This window comes from Musca autumnalis, unplaced genomic scaffold (assembly GCF_047663935.1).
Source record: "Musca autumnalis isolate F117 unplaced genomic scaffold, ASM4766393v1 scaffold_2, whole genome shotgun sequence".
NCBI lineage: Eukaryota > Metazoa > Arthropoda > Insecta > Diptera > Muscidae > Musca > Musca autumnalis.
The window spans coordinates 66,795,879-66,815,263 of record NW_027411755.1 but is presented as its reverse complement, the minus strand read 5'-3'; the positions used below and the strand labels follow the sequence as shown (position 1 = coordinate 66,815,263).

General features: G+C 35.0%; 1 protein-coding gene across 3 annotated transcripts in view; it reads right to left on the bottom strand.

The window, feature by feature from the left end:
- GABA-B-R1 (gamma-aminobutyric acid type B receptor subunit 1) overlaps window positions 1-19,385 on the bottom strand; it is a 396,378-nt gene that overhangs the window by 356,086 nt on the left and 20,907 nt on the right. For all 3 annotated transcript variants that reach the window (XM_073967833.1, XM_073967834.1, XM_073967835.1), the window contains exon 2: window positions 16,899-18,887. The gene's annotated coding sequence lies outside the window, so the exon portion shown is untranslated. The remainder of the gene's footprint in view (window positions 1-16,898; window positions 18,888-19,385) is intronic.

The following is a 19,385-nucleotide window of genomic DNA, read 5'->3' as shown; positions in this document are numbered from 1 at the left end:
CTGAATACAAGTTGTTGCGACAAAAAATTATAGCGTTTCGAGAGCATGTCCTAATCTGAACTTATCCGACGGACATGGCTATATCAACTCTAAATTGTCTGAAACGGATTTCCTCCAAACATACTTGGGGGCATAATTTGCCCGTATGTTAAACGAACAGAACCGGTCGGGTACAAAGGTATATAAGGGCTGAAATAAAACACTCTCGGGCATTAACCCTTAACCAAATTTAAATGGAAGGTGCTTACACCTGGGAAGTTTTTGCAGATTCTGAAACTACGATGCCCATAGATGAGAAATATCAAGAAACAAAAAAATAGCCGGAGGGATTTTCAAATAAATCGCGATTTAAGTTCACATTTTTAGGTGTTCTTAAGTTTTCACGATTTTGCTTAGAAACCGCGAGTCCAATGTAAATGAGCCTAAAAAATGTTGTAGCTGTGAACATTCTCCACAAGATTGACCTTTATTATATGTTAGTAGGTTTTACCGTTTTTGAGATATAGAAGTTCAAATTGAGACAATTCATTGCATCGTCTCCTTATAAAATAATGTCATTACTGCAATTTCCCAAATTAAACATATTAAACATATATATCGTGAAAATGGTAGAACCTAGGAAAAAATAAATCATCCAATCTTGGTCTTAGTCCCATTTTGATATGACTTGCGGTTTCCAAGAAAAATCTTGAAGATTTAAGATAAAAACCTAAAAAATTTAACTGAACCTCTATATCTCAAAAATGGTAAAACCTACGAAAAAACCTAAAGGTAAGTCTTGTAGAGAATCTTCAAAGCTACAACATTTTCTTTAGACCCATTTACACAGGACTCGCGGTTTCCAAGCAAAATCGTGAAAATCTAAAAAACCCTAAAATTGTGAATTTTGATCGCGATTTATTTAAAAATCCCTCCGGCGATTTTTTCTGTTTTTTTATTTTTCTTATCGATGAACATTGCTGTTTCAGAATCCGCGAAATCTTCCCATGTGTTAGCGGTTTTCGTCAAAAGTTAGTTAAGGCGCTCTGAGCATGATATTGCTTTATAAGGAGGCGATACAGTCAGTGCATTGTTTAAATTTCAACTTCTATATCTTAAAAACCGTAAAACCTACGAAAATATCATAAAGGTCGATATTGTGGAGAATTTTCACAGCTACAACATTTTTTTAGACCCATTTACACAGGAATCGCGGTTTCCAAGCAAAATCGTGAAAACCTAAAGAACCCCTAAAAATGTGAACTTAAATCGCGATTTAATTGAAAGTCCCTCCGGCGATTTTTTTTTGTTTCTTGATATTTCTCATCTATGAGCATTGTAGTTTCAGAATCTGCAAAAGCTTCCCAGGTGTAAGCACCTTCCATTTAAATTTGGTTAAAGCACACCGTGTATTGTGTGAAAACGGAACTTTGCTCCAAGTTGTTCCTTAAAAGATAAAGACCAGAGAGGCATGGCGCTAGATGAGAAGATGGATAGCTTCACATTTAGTACGGTGAAAAAGGACGTTTCGAGGACGATACTTTTTGTTCGCCAGATGTCACCATCGCGTCCTCTGGTTTTAAAAACGACGTCTCATGGCAAAGCGTCACGTCGCAGGGACCAGGCTCATCCGCACAATACATTGATCGACCAGCCAACTTTCTAACCAGCCTCTGAACCTTCGTATTTTTAAGAAACACATTTGGCAAAAATTTGGTGAGCATAGTTACAATCGCTTCAGGGAACTGACTATTGCCTTAGATGCCCGGGTCGCTAAAAAATTAAATCGAAAACTATATAGTTGCCAGATATATTTCTGCTGGTAGAATACCCGATCTATCTTTCCAGCAGAGGCTGCGGCAATCGACGTGGAAGGAGATGATCTTCGTCGTACCAACCCCAAAAGCCGGGAAATAAAACTTTACATCAATAGGTTGTTAGACGAGCGTAAAAGAAACAAAAGGCTAAAACACCTGAAGAGCTGCAAATTAAGCACGGGTGCTTTAAAACTCTGATAGGAGTTGTGACACATTCGTGGAGGTACGCCTGTCGACGCAACAAGCAGTCTGTGGAATACTTGGAGCAGTCTTTGGAATACGGTGAATAGATGAACCACCACAGTTCAACAGTACAGAAGTGACAGAAGTTATTAGGAAAAATAAATCAATGTTCATGTTGAAGCAACCAAGTGAACATGGAGTAGACAATTTAACCAAGGTACTGGATTTGTCATTAGCCAACCACATTATTTCGATGCCTTGAAAATGACTTGCAGATGATTGTAAAATAGAATCCTACAGGACGAACATTGTTCTCTCGCCAATAACAACGACACTCGAGGCGTTGTGTACAAGGAACAGGAAGCAGGAACAAAGTCCTCAAGAAACCTTGTTGACTACATAAAACGCGATAGGTCGGTCTGTGGTAAGCTCTGCGGTGCCGGTGTAGTCCACAAATATAAGTACAACGCGATGGACAAATATTCAAATTTTCCAGAATGCCGCCCTGCAACACGGTGCACCTCATGTCATCAGTGAAACATATACATGAGAAGACGAAGATTCTTCCAGTACAGCAACACAAAGGCATTCTCTCGTTACTGTAAGAGTCATCGTAATCACCATATCGTGGATAGGACCCCTCAACCAGGCATTTCAGGAGGGATCTTTTGACTTAGAAATCCCTAGATCAACGAGGCCATCAAGCAGGTTTAAAAAGCATTCACACAGATGCAGTAGCAGATGTCATACAAAAATGTGTCATATAACTATCTGTCGCAGGTCAGGAGCGTGAGTTGCCATGAAAAATTTGAGTAATTTTGGGTTCAATTACGCTCGGGTTGGTGCTACTGTCTAAACTCCTAAATGACAAGGATTGCTGTCACCGTACCAAACATCTGCCCAGTATGTGACACAGGTCCGTACAATACGCTGCACCTTCTCAACTGTCGTGTCAAACCTACTCAACTAACCCCAATAAATAAGTGGTTACATCCATCCACGCAATAATTAGTTTCCTTTCCTGTCCATAATTTTAGGTGCGAAAATTGTTCGTCCAAGGATACCCCAAATGCCTAAATTACCTTATCTAATCTGAACAATGTGTTTAATGAGGTACCTTAATATTGGGGCTATATTAAAGTGTGGACCTTTTTTGACAATTTTTGATTTTGTGACTGCAGGGAACATCAGATGTCAAATTAGGGTTAGTTGAAAATACCAAAAAAATCGGGTGGTACCGTTATATGGGGACTATAACAAAACATGAACTTATGTTTACAACTTTTGGTTGGGAAGTTTTCGAGATTGCAGAGAACTCCAAATGTAGTTCTGTTGAAGAATGTTACCAAAATCCTCAAAATACCGAAAACAGGGAAGTACCGTTATATGTGGCCTATAACAAAACATGGACCTACATATATTGACAACTCTTGGTGGAGAAATGTTGCGACTAACAGGAACTTCAAATGTCAAATTACACCAAGTTCGTAATTCGTAATTACAGCATGTTTTGTAACCCCGGGAATCTCAAATGTTACATATCGGGTAGTTACGTCAAACAGTGTAGCTAAAACCTTCAAAATACCGAAAATCGGAAGGTACCTTTACCAAAATATGGATCTATGTTGACGATTTTTAGTGGAGAAGTTTTGTGACACAGTGAACCTCAAATGTCAAATTGCAGCTGGTTCGGTTAAAAATGTTAGCTAAAATCTTTAAAACACCGCAAATCGGGAGGTACCGCTATATGGGGGCTATACCTAAATATGATCTTATGCCATAATTTTTGGGATATACGTTTTTTGGTCACTAGGAACCCTAAATGTCATATTATAGCTAATTCGGTCTAAAAATGTGACTAAAAAAGTGAAAATAACTAAAATCGAGTGATACCGATGTAGCCCATCATCGAACTTGACCTGCCTACAAACAAAATACGCATATTCTTCAACGTTCTATCTCAATTTATGGGTATGCTAGACTGATTACAACAGACGGACGGACGGAAATTCATAGATTGACTTCGAATTTTATCCTGATCAAGAATATATATATTTTATGGGGTCGCGAATGATTATTTCAATGCGTTATAAGCGAAAAAAAACTCAATATATGTCCATACTATGGTGGAGGGTATAACATACAAACATATACATACATATACTGTTACAACAACAACGCAGAAACTTCCGTTTACATCTCATACAGATACTTCGGATTTCTGTCTCACACCGAAGCTTCTGTTTTCTGTCCCTCACACAGACTTCAGCTTTTGGTCCCACACAGACACTTTCTGTCCCGCACGGAAGCTTCGACTTTCTGTCCCAAACAGAGACTGTGATAATATGTCCCTCCTTCCCTGTTTACAGAGATACGTACTTTTTTGTACGAGTTTCTAGCAGTAATTACAGTAGTATCAACTAGTCGTTGTCATCGTGGCCGACTATATCACATCATCTTGAACCGAATAATCATCAACCAACACGTTCCCGATCATCGTTAATCGTAGAACCAGATTGTCAGTAAGCTTCGTTGTTCTAGACCAGCGTATAACCCGATCACTAACGAAGCTCTTAATTAACGAACATCGCCAGTCCCGAAACATCAATCAACTTCATCACTATGAACCATGAATCAACTTTGTCGTTCCCGACCATCCATAGCGGTCACTTATCCTCAAGCCTATCATGCGTCGCATTTCATTTTTTATTGTATATAAACATCTAATTTAAACCATACAAGGGAAAGTCTTTAAATACGTAAGTTTAGTGGGTCGACGAGAAAACCACGTTACAATGCTACACACAACTCACAAGACAGACAACAGTGGTAAAATCGCAATTGCACTCTGGGTGACGTAACCGTACGCTACAGGCCTGCAACTAATCAGCAATGCACATCTGACCGTCAGTAGAGCAATTATTTAAATAGTTAACAACAGAATTGCCGACAATTATAAATAACAGGAAATTTTGTTTATAATTTCGATAATTAACGAAAATTTTCGGTAAGTTACCGACTAAAATAAAGTTCCGATACCACAAGTGTTGTCAACTTTTACTTCAACTTTTCAAACGCAAAGTTTTTTTATTTTACCCATTTTTGTCTGTGAAGGCAAAAAAGTTACAGAATCCTAGTACTGGTCTCTACGGATGAACCCTGGTGAGATTGCATCCTTTCTAAATCTGGAAAAACCACTCGGTTGAAAGTCCTGACGGCCAAACTTAAAACAAGCTCCAAGATGGATTATACCGGCACAATTTTTCAGGTATCTCCACCACAAAAGTTCAACACTTTACATTAGGCAATTTAAATTTATCGGTGAGGCAGGAAGTTGTGAAGCAAGGACCTACCATATACGTCATGTACTTGTGAACATATGTATATAAGTCCTTTAAACATTTTTTTCCCAAAACTCGAATATGGCAACCCTATAGTAATTTTCATCTTCTCATGTTTTAAAGGCGTCTTTTTTCCTCTTATTTGGTTGCATGTTTTTAAGAGATAAGATTTAATATCCCAGTTTAATTGATGATTTGGCATAGGGTATCAAACAATAAGTGGGTAATGAGATTCTTTTGAAAATTTGATACAAATGATTTTATAAAAATAATTATATCTGTGTGCTTGAAACTTTTGCTGTATTTCCATTTCTCTGAATACTTGAAACACTTGATGTATTGAGCACAATATTGTCTATGACTATGAAATATTTTTCCATCAAATCAATATTAATCTTAGACTTTAGGTAAGGGTGCTTATGTCCAGACATTGTTTGCTTGTTAAAAGTTCAATTCAATATCAAGGCATCTACAATTGTACGTTTATATTCGCTTGTGCTATTGCAAGTAGACCAACCGTTAACGATTATTTATAGTAACAATAATCCCTTGATAATGGACGGCCATTACACCTTAATTTTCCTTCATATTTCAGGCTTAAATTGTAATTATTATTTTTGTGCAAAAGAAGAAAAAATAGCACCAAGAGAATACGAAAAATCCCCCAGACAACTATGTTCATCATTAACACATTGTTGTTCTTAATCTTCAACAAAACATCTTTTATACATTCCAGGATAATAGTAATTCCCAGACATTCGCACCGTTGTCTTGGCGTGGTCTGGCAAAGACAATTACCACATTCATGGCATAGTTCTGGTAGTTTGTCTTCTTTGTACATTTTTGAACAAAGCCAAATGCTTGCTTAAGACTATTGCATATTTTCAGGCATGCCAGACGTTGAAAGCTAGAAGGACAAAGACACATGTACGGCGACGACAACACTTGGCATAGTAACCAACCACATGAGAAGAAAATAAAAGTGCAAAAGAAAATACAAAAAAAGTATTTTTATGTGACAAAAGAAACGTTTTGAAAGTCTTGTAAGTGTTACACCTTCAACTTGTTGTAGCACAACAACATGTCATGAAAAAACTGTATGACAATTATAAATGGTTGTGTGTATGTGGATAATGAGCAAGGTACGAAAGGAAATTTGATTTTATTTTCCTAGTCATTGTAGGTCATATCGTATAGAATTTTTCGAAAGCACAAGACTATGAAATATGGCAAAATAATATATTTGTTCTTTAAGAAATCATTGCATTTAAGAATGTTTATATTATAATTAAAAAAGGTATTTTACTTGAGATGTACATTTCTGGGTATATATTTCTAACATTAATCTATAGACAAAAAGGAGCATACATGTCCCCAGCAGTTTGGTTATTTAAGCATTTTGCAGCTAAATTTAGCATTATTTTTTTGTATATTTAGCCTCAAAATTTCAATTTAGCATTATACTTTAGCATTGGAACCGATTAAACTTATATGTATACCATTAAAAAGCTTATAGAGTTTTCAATTAAATTAAATTAATTCGCTTATGAAAACTTTGTTAGTTGCAGTTCTATAACAAAAAACCCGTTTTCTTAAACCGTTTTTAAGGAAAAATATCAGTACGCGCAAATATGGAGATCAAAGGCTGGGGGGTAGAAAATTCTTGTTGGCGATGAATGTCGATGAAGATAGTGTGATGAACTCGGAAGGACAGTTCTGCCATAGGTCAAACTTCTGAGTTATAGCGAAATAAATTCTTTCTTGACAAACTATACATACCTACATGACAAAAAAACTAACGAAATTTGATGACGCCATAACTCAGAAGTTTGACTTATGGCAGAACTGTCCTTCCGGGTTCATCACACTATCTTCATCGACATTCATCGCCAAAAAGAATTTTCTACCCCCCAGCATTTGATCTTTATATTTGCGCGTACTGATATTTTTCCTTAAAAACGGTTTAAGAAAACGGGTTTTTTGTTATAGAACTGCAACTAACAAAGTTTTCATAAGCGAATTAATTTAATTTAATTGAAAACTCTATAAGCTTTTTAATGGTATACATATAAGTTTAATCGGTTACTTAAAACCGGTTCAAAAATCGGCATATGTGAATTTAAACATCTACGGACAGATCGAATGTAGTTTGGGTCTTTTCAGAATTTCGTGGATTAGGATTAAAGTTCAAAAGTGTTGCGGAGGAGGTACTTGAAGGAATGGACTGACATGTCCATTATGGAAGCGGATCTTATTTTGGGAGTCATATTTTTTCGATAGATATTGCGCCTACGCCACGGATAACATAATATCGCTATAAACAGGACCCCAACGAACAGCATCGGTATACATTTCCAAAGGATCTTCAAACAGACCCAAAACAGCACTTAGACACTAATGTTGAACCTTTGAGGGGGGGAAGTACCCCAGAAAAGGACCGATATGGGCCCTTTTAGAAGTAAAACTAAATTTGGACAAAATATTAGGAGATCCAAAGTTTGGACCAAATTGGTTGCCCCGCTCAAGAGATATCGTGCATACAATTTTAGTGACATTTTTTAAGTATAAGGGGGAAAGTACCGGAAGCTGTGGACCAGTACTGCCCATCTCCGAACTGAAATTAAGTTTGGACAAAATATGACGAAGGCAAATTTTGCACCAAATCGGTTGATCAGTTCGAGGATTATCGTGCTTTCCAACGACTACATATGGTGCCATAGTGGGTTTTTTACAACTTTTGGGCTGTTTTCTCAAGAAGTATGGACTTACCCCTGACTTACCCCTGACTTACCCCTGACTTACCCCTTACTTTTACCGTCGTAGTTGTGGCAGGGAATGCAAAATGCTTCAACAAAAATCAAAGTGATTCCAGAGCAGGTTCTAAAGTGAACTTATCTGAAATTTTGTGTGGGTGGTACCCGAAGGAGTAGACAAATATAGTCCATATTCGAACCTGATATATATCTGGTAGATATATTAGGATGTGTAAAGTATGGACCAAATCGGTCACTCCCTTCAAGATTTATCGGGCGCACAATTTTTCCGAACATTTTTGAACTTTTGTGGGGGAGGTACCAGAAGGAGTGGGCCGATACGGTTTATCTTCGAACTTAAACAAAGATAGTACAAAATATTACGAAAGCCAAATTTAGGACCGAATCGGCAGATCCGTTTAAGAGTTATCTTGCACTCCAACCACTACACAGGGTGTCATAGGAGTTTTTTTCACCTTTCAGGCTATTTTCTCAAGAAGTATGGACTTGCTATAATGAAACTTTTACCGTCGGATGGGGGGCAGTGAATACAAGTTGTTACAATGAAAATCAAAGCGATTCGATAGCAGGTCCTAAACTGAACTTTTCCGATATTTTGTGTGGGAGGTACCCGAAGGAGTGGACCGATTGAGTCCATATTCGAAGCTCATCTAAGACTGGCAGAAATTACACGATGTGCAAAGTATGGACCAAATGGATTTCTCCCTTTAAAAGTTATCGAATGCACAAATTTTCTGAACATTTTCGAACTTTTGTGGGGGAGGTACCGGAAGGAGTGGACCGATATAACGCATCTTCGAACTTAAAACAATTGCACAAAATTTTACGAAAACCAGATTTTGGACCGAATCGGTTGATCCATTCGAGAGTTATCGTAAATGCTGAGGGTATAAAAATAAGACAAGTAATAAATGTTAAGTTTGGCTGGACCGAACTTGTTATACCCTCCACCATGAAATATTCTGATCCAATAGCACGTTTAGACTTGGGAAATCCACTCGATTTTGAATGTCAATTATAATATGGAATAATTAGTTTTTCTTTTTGTTACGAAAGAACCAATACCAGTATTTTAGATGGTGAAGTTTTTTGACAACTGGGAAGTTATGTTTTTTATTTATTAATACGATTTTTAATACTTATTTATTTTTTATTATTTATATCTTATTTATCTTACTATTAATTCTTAAACATGGTAAGTTCTGTTTGGAGTAGTTCAACATCCCTACCACTATTTCCTGGATTTGGTTTAAATCATTCACTTTAAATTCTAAATTTTAAGCATTTGTCATGAAAGCCATACTTTTAAATGGACAAATACCCATTGTTGTTGTAAAAACCAAACAAAAATGCATTTGAAAGAAGAAAAGTTCAATGACAGAGAAGCCACTCCACAGCCGATATGTCTAATGCGCCGACCTACCAACTAGTCCGGTCAAAATAGACATGCGTATAAGAGGGAAATAGCAAAAATTCCCACAAAGCTGAATTTTGGTGGAGAGCTAGGGTTGGTCATTAGAAGCAACGTCCTAAAAGTCCCCATCGATCCCATGTGTGCAAAACAAGTTATTCGGGGTCAAAGGTCATTTTTGGAGGCATTATTCAGTTTTTTTAGTTTTTCTCAAAAACGGTAATACTTAGCAAAAGCCCGCTAAAGTAAAAGTTGTAGATTCAATAATTGTCTACAAGATTGGTCTTCATGATTCTTAAAAAAGACTTACCATTTTCGAGATATCTCGATCTAAAGGTCAAATAAAAAATTAGCCGCGTAAGTACATTATGAGGCGAACCGGTTAAAATAACGACACTATGTGTTAGATACCTCCGTAACCTTTCAAACGATATCCAGTTTGCAGTAATCGGTTCAGTAGAACCGGGTCTAACCCGGTTTTTAAATTTGGCCTTTCTGGTCGCATAACCGGCGAACCGGATCCGCAACCGTTGAAAATTATACATTTCCGTAATCAGCGCAACAATCCCTACCTTCGGACAAAACTTGAAAAAATCGGGGAGTTTTCGTTGGGGTCGTTCCAGTTGGGCTTTCGATTATACATGTGGGTTAAATGGGCTATTTTTGCATAAAATGACTCTAACATTGAATAACTCTACTAAACACAATCCGATTTTGTTGGAATTTTTTTAGAAGATAGCTATAATTTCGCTCAAGAAAATATATATTTTTTGGGGGACAGACCCGATTACTTTGCTTATTTTAGCCGGTTCGTCTGAATATGTGCATATTTCCCTTATAAGTGCATAAAAATCATGTGTTTTTTAGAACAGCTATATCTCAAGAATGGTTCCTTCTAAGAAAAAATTTATAAGGGTCAACCTTGTAGATAATTTTTCTGTCTACAATATTTACTTTAGTCACTTTCTGATTCGATCAACCGTTTTCAAAAAATAAATCCGAAAACCTAAAAACCCTTAAATTTTGACCTTTGACCCCGAATAATTTTTTTGCACACATGGGATCGACGGGGACTTTTAGAACGTTGCTTCTAATGGCAGACCCTAGCTCTCCACCAAAATTCAGCTTTGTGGGAATTTTTGCTATTTCAATGTCTATTTTGACCGGACTAAACGGCGAAACGTTCATGTCACACAGTGGTGGTTGTAAGGGTTCGAATCTTTGGCTTTCCTTTTTCACTTGCAAAAATAAACGGTCATTAATCTCGATTCCAACGAGAAATTAATTAAAAAACAAATAAGAGAAGGTTATAGTCGGACAGGGCCGACCATGTGATACCCTACTCCACTACACCCGGGCACTATTTTCCATGGAATTTCCTTTATCATACATACATAAGTTAATATAGATGGTAACATACCAGAGATACAGAACATACATACACATATACGACGTCATTACTGGAAACGTAACGTACTTTTTTACGTATTTTATAATGACCAATCGGGGGCTTTCGCTATATATTATTAAAACAAGTTAGAAAGTATCATCCAGCTATGTCGGCGGAGATATACCTTCAGCCTTGGACACAAAGAAAATAAGTAAACTCAATACTTATAATATGTTGTTTAACTTTTTGGGCCAATTTCCCAAGAATAATTGACTTTGACCCCCAAAAAAATTGTACCGTTGTAACAAGGGCCACAAAGATAAAAAAATGCAAAAAAATTAAAACAATCCGAGACGAGTCCTTAAACGCCACTCTTTTCTTAATTTGTGTGGGAGGCACCCAAAAGAGTATTCCGATGTAGTCCATATTCTAATGTAGTCCAAGTGTCTAACAAATAATGCGATGTACAAAATTAAGACCAACCCGGTTTCTGCCTTCGAGGGTTATCTTAGGCAACAGTCAGTTTAGTTGGCGTCGCCCCAATAAGTATGGATTTGCCCCAAAAAAAAAATTGCACCATCTTAAAAGTGGCCGCAAGGCGAACATGTTTCAAACAAATTCAAAACGGTTCGGGAATGTCTGTTAAACTGTACTTTTGCCAAAGGGGTGGGCCGATATATGTAGTCCACATTCAAACCTGATATATGTATGGAAGTAATATTTCCACATCCCTAGTTCGTGGGGATAATTAAGGGTAAACCGAACTTCGAACTTAAACTAAATTTGGACAAAATTTACGAGACCTAAAATTTTAACCAAATAGGTTGATTCTTCGAAAGTTACCGTGCGCGCCAGCCAGTCAGACAGACGGACTGACGGATATGGGTAAATCGACTCAAAATTGTCTAAACTACGTTTCGTCCAAACATACTTGGGGTCTAAAATCATTATTTCGATAATCTCGTTGGCCTAAACGTTGAGGGTATAAACAAATATTAAAAGAACTTTAGAAATAGTTTTCGGTGATTTTGATCGAACCGATCAATGAAAAAATACCAATATTTCGACGTACTATTGCATTACTTTTTACAAAAGGTATCACAAAAACTTCAAGACACCGCACAGCATTGTAATTTTTAACAATTAAAAAAACTGGGAATCCTTCTTTCATGATTTGAAAATTTTACTATAATGACTGCGACATTTTGTAACATGAAATGTAAATGTAGTCCTATGCTAGAAAATCATCGGCCATTCAGAGCACTGTTAACAACATTTGACAACAAACATAATATATTTTACATTATTGTGATTTTAGTTTCTTTGTATTTTAAATCACAATAATGTTTTTGACATCAAACATAATAATCAGCTGGCCTTATTGGCCGACCTTATGTAGGCCTTGATCACAACCATAAAAAACCACTTATATGTTATGCAATTGTTCAGGTATCTAACCGCTATATTCATGTTGGTTTTCAAGTTTATTTTCGTAGATTGTGGGGATATGTCACCTAGAAATAAAATAGAGACCAATAATTGAATTTGGATATTTTTTCCCACAAAAGTTCACTACTAAAAGGTATTAAATAAGGTACTCCTTGAATTCTGAAATTTGGAACGATTATCACTGATGGGGAGTTAGAAAGATGTACCAAAGTGTTTTTTTGGAAATTCGACTTATAAGTGTACGAAAAGTACTAAAAGTTACTAAATTTAGTACCAGTGGTATTTTGAACGGATACAGCTAGAATCTTGAAATTTGGTATGGGAATCAAGGTAGGTAAGTGGTGTTGATATAAGGAAATGATTTTGGTAATTCGAACTTATGTGAACGGATAGAGCTGGAAACCTGAAATTTGGAATTAAGATTGCTGTTGGGGTGTATGATAGAGATATGGAGGTAGGTATGGAAATTCGTACTTCTGTGTACGAAAAGTAATAAATGGTACTAAGTTTGGTACAATTTGGATTTTTTTTTTTTTTTTTTTTTATTTCAATGCTTAACGTCTATGGGAAAGTTCCCTTTCAGACTGCGATTTTTATTACATACATATAAAATTCAAGTTATAATAAATATATGTATATATATATATAACCTAATTAAGATTAATTAAACACATTTTTATTAAATTCTTAAACCTATCTCTTGAAATAGATAAATCAATCATAGTTATTCTATTAATATGATTATAATTATTTAAAGCACTTACAAAAGGGCTATTAATGATATAATTCTGACGATAACAATCAATTGAAAACATATTGTGTGTTCTCAGATTACGCACCGGAATATTAAATGAAATTTTAGCCAAGATATTTGGGGAATCAACGTTATTATTTATTAAGTCATATATAAACAACATAGACTGTAATTTACGTCTCAATTCCAGAGTTTCCAACCCGATTAACATACATCTTGATTCATATGTTGGCAAAGGTCTTGTAAAATTTAAGGAGTAAAGTGCCATTTTTAAAAACTTTTTTTGAATTCTCTCCAATCTAAATACATTAGTTGCTCCAGAGGGGTTCCAAATGATAGAACAATATTCCAGTTTTGATCTCAATATCGATGTGTACAAGACTTTGAAAGTATAAGGATCATTGAAATCTGATGTATGACGTCTCATAAAAGCCAATAATGAATATGCTTTAGGAATTAACCTATCAATATGAGATGAAAAAGAGAGTTTGTAATCAAAAATAATGCCAAGATCTTCGATTTCGTCGAATTTATTTAATATTTGCTTATCAATGTGAAATGCAAATTGAATAGGATTTCTGATGCGAAAATAAGATACATGGACACACTTGGCCACATTTAGTTTTAATTTATTAAATCTACACCATTCAGAGAATCTATATAAATCAGATTGAATGTTATTACAATCATGTTGAGATTTAGTGGCCAGGAAAATTTTGAGATCATCCGCATAAAGAAGAAAATGAGAGTATTTAAAACAGTTAGTAATATCATTTATAAAAATATTAAAGAACAGTGGGCCCAAAATGCTTCCCTGCGGAACTCCCGACAATAAAGCATAAGGCTTAGATTCAGAAGAACCAATTCTGACTACGCATGTTCTATTCTGAAAATACGATTTTACCCAATGATAAAAATGTGAATGAAACCCGAATGCATGAAGCTTTTTTAATAGAATGTTGTGTGAAATTTTGTCAAATGCTTTGGAGAAATCAGTATAAATAGTTTCTACTTGATAACCTGATGCAAATGATGATAAGCAATAATCTGTAAATTCAAATAAATTTGAGACTGTAGATCTTCCCTTATGAAATCCGTGCTGTTGCGGTATCAACACTGGTTTTAAGGCAAAATACAATTTCTCGTGAACTATATTTTCGAAAATCTTCGATACAACACTCAATTTAGAGATAGATCGATAGGAAGTAACATTGTCTTTATGACCATTTTTAAAGATTGGATTAATAATCGTTAATTTCCAACGATCTGCAAATTTGCCAGTGTGCAATGACTTATTAAACAGTAGTTTCAGTGGAAGAAAAATTGATGATACACATTTCTTAACTAAGTAAGCACATATCCCATCAATATCTGTCGTATATGAGTTTTTTATTCTTTGAATGCCCTGTATAACATCTTCATCGCTTAGCGTCAACTCACCAAAGTTTATATGGGTTACAGACATGTCTTCCACATATTGGGAGGGGACCGACGAATCATTTAACTCGAAGTTCGATTTAAAATAAGAAGCAAACAACTCGGAAATGTCAGTTGGATTGTGGGCAACAATCTGTTCATAACGCATACTAACTGGAATGTCTAATGATTGTTTTTTTGATTTAATGAAACTCCAAAACGGATAAACGGATATGTGAACGGATAGAGCTGCTGTCCTGAAATTTGGAATTAAAATTACGTTTGAAGTGTGGGATAGAAATATCGATGTAGTTTTGGAAATTCGTACTAATGTGTACAAAATGTTCTAAAGGGTACTAAATTTGGTACAATATAGATTTGGATGAATAAATAGAGCTGGAATTCTAAAATTAGAAATTAAGATTATTGTTAGAGTTTTCGTACCTATGTGTACGAAAAGTACTAAATGACACTAAATTTAGTACAGTTTGGATTTGGGTAAACAAAAAGAGCTGGAAACCTGAAATTTGGAATTATGTTAAAGGTGGAATCCGGAAATTTGATTATCAGATTTCTGTTGGAGCGTAAGACTGAGATTTGGAAGATTGGAGATTCGTACTTATGTGTATTAAATGGTACTAAATTTAGTTTAATTTGGAGTTGGGTGACCGGATAGAGCTGGAATCCTCAAAATGTGGACTGAGGGCCACTGATGTAGAGTAAGAAAGATGTACCAATGAGTTTTAAGAAATTCGAACTATAAGTGTACGAAAAGTACTAACTGGTACTAAATTTAGTATAATTTTGATTTGGATGACGGATAGAGCTGGAATCTTGAAATTTGGAAAGAGCCTCACAGAAGAAGTGTGAAAAAGATGTACCAAAGGTCGAAAAGTACTAAATGGTACCAAATTTAGTACAGTTAGGATTTGGGTGAACGGATAGAGTTGGATCGAGAGTAGCCATGATGTACCAAAGGGTTTTTGGAAATTCGAACCATAAGTATACGAAATGTACTAAATAGTACATAATTTATTACAAATTGAATTTGAAAAAACGCATAGAGCTAAGTTGATATGCATAGAGCTAAGTTCGAATACCGAAAATTTTACGGAACTATTTGGTTTCTTGGCGAAAGCTAGAACTTTGAATGTGCGTTATTGTTGTGAAGGGGTAAGATAAAATTTCCATGGTGAAATATTATTCCAATATTAAATATAGTTTATTTATATTTTATTCCTATTTCGCATACAAAGTAGCGGGCTAGTTTTTGTATAAAAAGTTTTTAAAGAAAGCGTCATTGAGTTTCGTTTTTGTTTAAAGAGACGCGAACATTTTACAACTTTTTTGTATTTGGGAACAGTTTTTGGGGAAAAATGTGTACAATTGGTAAAAATTGTAAAAACTTTTTAGTTCTGGAACAAAGCTTAGTGAATGATCCTTTAATGCATTCTATAGGAAGATGACTTTATAATGATCTTCTAAGAAAATAGTTATTTTGTATATTCGATGGACAGAGTTGATTTTCAAAAGAAGGAATTTTAAGGCGTCCCTAAAAAGCTGAAGTGCAAAAAGTCATATCAAAACGTGGTGTCAGTTCGAATAGCACCGTTAAGCTGAACTAAATTGTGAGTTCGGTTTTAAAACCAGGTGATCTGTTCAAACTACATATGAACGTAAGTAAAAATATTGTTTAAGAGGAATTCTGTGTGGGTTCGAGTATTTGGCTTTCCTTTTTCACTTGCAAAAAATTTCGATCATCACGCTTAACTCTAAAACGAGAAAATTAATAAAAATCATTAAAAAATGATCAACACCCTAAAAAGCCAATTTTTCAAAAAAAAATACAGGCTGAGCCCGACCGAGATTTGCACCCACGTCCTTGAAAACATGTGAAAAAATATTGTCACGGTGTGTTTGCGTTCAAAGCCAAACTCATTAATTCAAAGGCAGCGCGAAAAAAGCGTTTGTCATGAAGAAATAAAATTCAACGCCCAAATATCCGTGGTTGTATAAAAACACATTTGCATTTGAAAAACCAAAAGTTCTACGACAGAGAAGCTATTCCACAGTCGATATATGTCTGAAGAGCTGCCCAACAAACAGCAAAACCGGTCACATAATTTAGTGACTGTGTGGCTTCGAGTCCTTGGCTTTCCTTTTTCGCAAAAAATTTCGATGTCAAGGTTTTAATTCCTTTCTTAAATGCAGTCACAATTCCTCACTAATTCCTAAACTCACATTTATTCATAACATCCTAATAAATGTGCAAAGAAATATTGTTTAATCCTTTTTCACATTGTCTTATTCTTATTCTTTATGCGTATTCTTGGCATAATTTATTTTTTAAGAAGAAAAGTTGAATGAAAAGCTGTGCTACTTACTTTTTGTAAAACGTTGAAACGTATGACGGAAACTTTTGCTCTTGCTATGAATGAATGGAGAAATTTAACTGGAACAGCGTTGGTAGCGTTGGTGATGGCGGCGGTGGTGGTAGTTGTTTTCAGGCAATGACGATAAGTGTTTTGTTGCTCTGGCGTTGCTGTGGTAGGGTTAAACGACAATATATCCTTTGGTAGCAAGAAAACAATGAACAACAATGTTGATGTTGAAAGTTAAGAGAAAAAAAATTTGTTTAAGAAACGTTGTAGATCCAAACGTTTTTTGAATGGAGGAAGGAGAACAATACAATCTCAACACTTTAAATGCTCCAATGAAAGTTGGTTGTAGATGACGACGACGAGGATGATGATGGCAGTGTGGCACTTTTTTCGGTTGTATGTACAAACAACTTTGTGTGTTTGTATTTGTGTATGTATGCTCACTTCCTTTTTTGTTTTTTCTTTATTTATTTTCTCATGTTGCTAAGAAACAAGAACAATGTTAATGTCGTTGCAAAGTTGAGCTGCTGCATCATCCAGAATTTGAAGAAGAATTAAGCTTGCTATGGCTGCAGTAGATGTTGTTTTCTTGAACTAGTAAAGGTTACTGGCTTCACTTGTTTCACTTAATTATAAATATATTTTTTCTACACTTTTTCTTATTTTTCTTTTTTAGGGCACGGGAACTTTTTCTGCTCTACTTCAAAATTTTTCTTTACTATTTTTCTTTTCTCAAACTTTTTCTTGCTTACTTGTTTGACAGATTATAAATAATTTTTTCATCTTCTTTTTTTTCTACTTTTTCAGAACTTATTTCTTCTTATTTCCTGGAAGTCGTTGTTGATGTTGTTGTTGTTATTTTCAACACATACCACTTAAATGCAATGTATTTTAATTAAACGTTGTTTTTCCGGCACTTTTAATGATGGGGGGTGGGAGGTAAATTGTTTGCTTGCCCAGATTAAATTACAAATTACTTTCAAGCTCAATTGCTGCTGCTGCCGCAATGAAGCAACGTTTGTTTTTAATTAGTATAAATTTCATGGAACACTTTTTTTTCTTTCTTTCCGTAGGGTTGGTTTTACAAAACGTAGTTATGGAAATTTCACAAATGTGTGTGCTATACAATTTCCCATTAGCGGGGGTTTTTATTAAGTGGCACAGGAAAGCAGGGCATAACTATTAAGGATTATTAGAATTATTTATAACGTTAATGATTTTTCTCATTACAATTAACACAGTTACACATCTATATGGAGAGTTTCACACACACGCACACATACATGAACACTTTTTATTGTACACATCATAAGATTTTTCACATGAAATACAATTTTTCATACATGGTTTGACTTTTGACCATAATTCATTCCGACATTTTTTGTAATTTGTTTAAACATTTCACTTTGGACGACACCTTGTGGCAGATTTTCTCAACGATAATTATGCACAGATCAACCACAAAATAACATTTCCGTCTTCCATCGTTGTGGACATTGTGATGCAGGCGAGTGAGAATATGACACAAACACTGGGGAAAAACTAAATAAGTACACAAAATACTGCTCTCGGAGTTTTATCAAATACCAAATTTCACACAAATTCCACTATTCAAAAACTCTGCATAAAAATTTCGTCACCATGACACTTTTCCCACTTAATTATTCTTTAATTACATTAAATATTTATTCACTTTGTTTATAACCTCAATTTCACTTACACCAACACACAAACAGACACTCACACACTTGCATATAATGTGTAACTGTCCAATATTTGCACTTGTTTTTGCCAACCATGCATATAAATTGATATTTTTGTTTTGTTGCGGTTTTTTTATATCCGTTTTTCCACCACATTCGTTTATTCATTTAAATCGAACATTTGCAAACATGTTAATTTTTCATGTTTTCATTGGATTTATTGTTTATTTATTTTTTTTTTTTTTGGTGTTGCTGTTGTTGTTGTTTCATTTGTGGACCATGGACATCACTGTAATATGCAAAGAGAAGAAAAAAAAATATTGAATAATAATGTAAACTCTGGAAAATGCACAAAATTTTAAAAATGAGATAAAATATGAAATTTTAAAAATAAAATAAAGAAGTAAGAACTAAGGCCGAACTTTTTATACCCTTCACAACCACTGTTTTGTAGTAAATATGAACAATTAGTAACTACTAAGCTCTTTCTCTACGTTAAGTATAATTTCTTGGATGAGAATAATATCTTAAATGATAATAATAATTCCTTGGAGGAGAATAATACCTTAACTGATGACGATGATAATTTTCTGTGTGGAGGTTTTCTACCCATTGAGATTCCAAAATACCAAGTTACTTCGACTACAGAAGAAAAATGTAGCAACACCCTTTAAAAGAGCTCATCGTTGTTCTATTTATCCTCTGACTGAACACAGTACCAATTTACGAAAATATTGGTGCAAAGAAAATCTGACAAAAACCCCTTGCAATACATAAAATTGGGCAA